Genomic DNA, 6,000 nt, shown 5'->3' on the forward strand with positions numbered 1-6,000 from the left:
GTGAGTTCTCAGTCTAGGTCTTCCTCCTCATTTATTTCGTATTTATAATTCTTTCTTCTTCTCCTTCGCCTTTCTCTCAACTACTTGGAGTCAACCCTTGTCCTAAATCTCTACTAGTTTTGATTTTCTACATCCCCACACACACCAACAGCTCTAATATCATTCTCAATCGTATCCAACCATCTCTTTTTTTAGTTTTCCTCTTCCTCTTTCCCCTTCAACGTTCATTTTCTTCACCGTTCTTGCTGCTTTGGTTTACTCTCGCCTCATCACATATCCAAACCATCTCAGTCTATTTTATCTTATCTTGTATTATTTTTGTATTTATAATTCATCTAATTTATTTATTGTATACAAATATCACAAATTGTGAATATTATACAAGTTATAAATAATCATTTACAAATAATATTTTTCAATTTAATTTTAATTTAATTAATATTAATAATTTTTATTTTAATATTATTTTTAATTTTATTTTTACAAAATAAAAACCGTTGGATTCACCGGTTTGAGTTGTTATGAACAATTTAAAAACAAATTTCAATTCAATTGTATTGGAATCAAGTTTACTGTACACAGTCGATAATAATAAAGTGTTTTCATGGATGTAATATATCATAATTATATACATATATTGCGTAGATATCTTTAAGTATACTTAAATATATGCCGAGTTCATAAAAAAATTTAAATCTAAATCACACGGGTTTTCAACGTCATCTAGATAAATCAACATAAATCAATTGATAACTGAAGTTGGCCTATTTTTCACATGCTCAATATATAATGCTAAATAAATAAAACTATTTACATTTATATATAGTTATTTAGTTATTTAGTTGATATTGGACACAATGTTGTGGCAAGCATATTTTAAACCCTAAGCAAAGTGTTTAAACAATGACTCATCCACTACTCCTTCCACGCTACTACATAATATATTTTATATACAATGAATAACTATTCTATTGTATTATAGAATTGTACTTAATTCCTTTGTACTTAATACCTGTGTACTATTTATGCATATTATATTATTTTTCAATGCATGCAATTAACAATAATTAATTTAATTATTTAAATAAAATATGTTCATAAATACATCAGCCAAGGGCTATCCACTCATTGATAGATTTCTAGGGCTAAGGAATTACATTAAACAAACGTCGTTCACCACACCACAGTGTTCATGACATATACTCGTATATTTAGTCTAATGCTCGGTTTGACTTAGTTTGGTTTAGACTAAATACTGCATAATGCCTACATTCTGCAGTTGCAGCTGGGGTGTCCTTTTTTGGATTGTAGTTGCCCAAATTCGGTTATCGATGTTTTTAATCAATTCTACGTGCTATCAAATATACATATTTGATAATTAAACGAATACAATATATAATTACGTTTTATTAATTTAAATGATTTTCATTTAATCTAATTTTTTATTTTTACAATTAAAACATTACTACGCAGACAAGCAGTGAAATGTTTCTTTATGATTACCTCTAAATAACTGATGATTTAATAATAATATGATTGAAATATTCAATTTAAATATTATTATTAATAGCTAGTGATTAGCTGAATATCTTATTAAATAAATACTAATTTTAATTACTTATTATTTTTTAAATGTTTTGTTTGATTTAATATAAATTATAATGATTTATAGAAACGTTTGAATGTAATTTTTACTTCTTTGATTCTTCAAATTATTTAAAATAAAACGTCTTCAAGTCATTATAATTTGATCAAATTTGTATCATTAATACACCAATTGTATTCTGTACATACTTTAAAGAGGAGTTTTAATGAATATAAGTCAATTTTATGTTCAAAAAATATAATGATTGCAGTAACCGTGTATATTCATCGCTTTCAATGCCACTAGAAAGTACATTAAAAAATAAATAAATTGATAACTATGATAATGATGATACATTTATACAGTCTCTCCTTATTATGCCTCAGACGTATGAGGATTTGAAATCTAAAAAATTATCTTATTTTCCAATTTTTAGTAACAATAAATCGTGAACTAACAAAATGACAGTAATGATAAATGTTATTAAGTACCTCTATATGAATGTATTGAACCGGTATTATATAGAATATTTAATATGGAAAGTATAAGATATTATACCTATTGGTATATAAATTATATATTTCGTTAGATGAGACATAAAATAAAAGTATGATTGTCACTTGTAGGTCCTCATTAACAACAAATGCAGTGAAAACTGTCTAAAACGGAATCGCATGAGACCAACAAAAAATTCCGCTTTAAACAGTTTTCCGCTTTATTCAATAAAACGGAAAAATTCCGGATTATTCAATTATCCTTTATATTCATATCGATCAGTTGATATTTTTTATGGACACTTATATTTTGGTATTTTAATATTTAATACAATGAACGGGAGATAAAATTAAAAGTGTACGTACGACTATTGGTGTATGACTGTTTCACAGTTACAAAGAAGAAAGTTCCTATCGTTTATGCTATAATATGCATTGTATGTACATATATTGTACGAATATGTATAGAAAAATTTTATCTTCTTTATCTATCACTATTTTACGATGTGCATATCTATATTTTAGGATTATAGTACACATGCGCGTGTCATTTTTCCGGTTTATGCAAGGTTTTACTTAAATGGAACTTACAAAATCATTCCGTTTCCGCGTTAAGAAGGTTCCGTTCTACTGAGGTTAAACGTCTATATAAAACTATAGGAATGTGCCGGGACCATAGAAAAATTCCGTATTAGATAGTTTTCCGTTTTATTCAGGGTCCGCTTTAGATAGTTTTCACTGTACTGTATTGAATTTCACGTGACAAAAATAAAAATATAATTTTTATATTTTTAAAAACTGAAAATGAATATCACATATTTATATGTTCAACATTTTTGGAACCATCGGGCATGCATTAAATTAAACAATTCTATTTCCTTACGCCTTTCGACTGGTCTGAGGCAATAGCTGAATAATGGGTAGTTTTATGAGTTCAGAATTATTGTACGATACTGTTCATAGTATAATTACGTTATAAAAGGTTAAAAAATATTTTCTAAATTACGTGTATTTAAAAAAAAAAAAAAGTACACATATAAGGCAGTAAACAACAGCCGCGCATGAACACGTATTAAAAAAAAAAAAAAATGTAAATTTTTAGTTTTAAGTACTTTTGTTTTCGATGACCCAATAAACACAAGGTAAACACAATTACATAAGTAAGAGTCAGACACTATTATTTTACTTATTGTGTCACAATTTATATAATATAATGTCTTACATTTGTACTACGTGTGGGTTATATATAAAGTAGATTACTTTAATTTTAATTTTATTTATATTATACATACATTTTTGATGAAACAGTTTAAAAAATAATTATAAAACGAACGTGCAATATATATATATATATATATATGTTACCGGAAATATGGATTATCCGGTATTTTGCAAAATGCCTAGGCATTATACAAAATGCCAAAAATCACTCAGCAATATACATAATACGAGCTTTTCCTTGGTATTATGTATAATGCCAATCGTAGAGTAAGCAATATGAAGAAAACTAACAAAATTGGACATCCCCTATTACCAACGACTTTACTTATCATTTATTATAAGTGTGCATTCACGATTTAACGCAATAAAGATTAATATTCTTTTACTACTAAAATAATAATTCTGAAATACAACATTGAACGTACTAATAATTTTATTACAATATCGTAATTTTTCTCGTCATTTTCGTGTCTCGTTTTGGAGTTGCAACTATGCATACGATTTATATGAAGTCAAATTTTTATAACAAACTACAATTTTTCTTTTAAAAATTTGACCACTAATACTAGTTTCTTATCTGATGAACAGTATGAGTTGATAAAAATTGAAACCACAAGAATTTGCCAAGGGTTTTGAAAATGTGTTTGTAAGTTCTAGTGTTAAAATAAAAAGTGTATTTGCCTTAAAAATAATATTTTGTGAACTTCAAAATGTCCCTTTTCTAAAACATGTTATAATATAATAATATATATAAATTAAATGTTGTCTGTAATATGAGTAATAATGTATAATAATTATAAGAATCTCAATGTAATACAACATATAATAAAATTTTTTGTACTAAAAAAAATTGGCATTTTGCATAATGCCTAGGTATTTTATAAAATACTTGAATTATCCATATTGCCGGTAACATATATATACATATAAACTGTTATTGTTATTGTATATTATTTGTATAGTTATTTGTATTATAATATATTTTATTATTTATTAATTATGTACAACAAAATTATTTACGAAAAATGCAATTATTTTTGTTATACTCAATAATATTTGTATGCTCACGAAGTCACGATAAAATTATATGCCAAACAATGTGTATAATAAATAAATATTGAATATTTAATATATGTTGTAAATATATGTGTTATATTTTTTTATATTTATATTATATATTTTAATATATATGTTGTTTATTATGAAAAGTTTAGTATTTGTAAGATTAACTCGCCAATTCATCCGAAGTAGTCAGTGAGTACGGTGTCAACATAATATGTTCAACATAATAATTATTATATAATTATTGCAATATTCATAACAACAACGCTATTGTTGGAAATGAATGACTTTTTAAAACATTAAACTATATTCACTCGTGATATAGTTAAAGAGCAGAAAACAATAATAAATTTTGATTTCTTATTCTATTGATTTAGATTATTTTAAAGTTTTGCCAAGTATTCCTACTTGACTTCATTTGTACTCAAATATTTTTGGAATTCAAACGTTTCTTCATCGTAATACGAACTTGACTAAAGTTTAAAAATCAAACTAAATGATAAAGCCAAACAAAATTTAAATGGCATTGAACAAATTATTTTTCACAATCGCGTTTAATAAAACATTGACAAATCGAATTTGATATAAGCTTTATATATGACGGCCAATGTAATGAGTAATGACGCACATTCGCGTTTATATCAAATATTAAACATTTGGCGACAACATTATTATTAACATTTTTAATAATTACGTGCGAGCTTATCAATCATTCTGAATAAGGCCGTATAATTTATAATCATTGAACTCGTACTTAATAATTATATTGCTGTGAGATAGAAGTCATATAGGTAAGTAATAAGTTAAATTAATTTTTTTTATTATTTATTTATTTTATACTATAAATATATAAGGTGATAGTTTTTCTTTTTACAGAGTTTTGATTACACACAAACCTATCGTTCAATTGATCCAAGAAATTATCTATAAAATATATGAATGCTGAGACTTTTAAACGTTAACACACTACTTACATCACGTCTGGTCGACGATGTCATTATTTTACAACACAAGTAAAGTGACGGACACGTTTAAAATACGATTTTATGCTTTCGTTTACCTACTACACACGGTGGTGGATGGATGTATTTTTGACACAAGGAAATATTTTTAAGAGCTTCCACATTAAAATAAATTTGTTTTATTCGAAAAAACGATTTTATTTAGAAATATAATATATCATTAATCATTACCTGTATAGTAGGTATACATACCTAATATGATGTAATACTTTAAAAGAAACTATTGTGGTTATGTGTTATTATTGTGATATAGTTATAATTACATCACTGATAACTCTCAAATAATATAACAAAACTTCTATATTTTTAATTTTTTAAAACATTATATCAGTAAGATAATAATTAATATAATAATTCAAACAACCTGCAAAAATACTGGTATGACTCAAAATATTTCCACAACTATCTTCCTTCTCAATTTAAATGACTATATCCTATATAATAAAACTAGGCACGTATACAGGAGGGTTGAAGAGGTCAACCCTTCCCTACAATAATTTCTTTGAAATTAAGTCAAATTTCTGAATTTAATAAAAAAATTTTGCCTACGTTACCTATTTCTAATGTCCCTATTATGACATTGGCAACAAAACGACCATTGGCATCTGTCGTTTCA

The sequence above is a fragment of the Sipha flava genome, unplaced genomic scaffold (assembly GCF_003268045.1).
Source record: "Sipha flava isolate LNK unplaced genomic scaffold, YSA_version1 164_pilon_pilon, whole genome shotgun sequence".
NCBI lineage: Eukaryota > Metazoa > Arthropoda > Insecta > Hemiptera > Aphididae > Sipha > Sipha flava.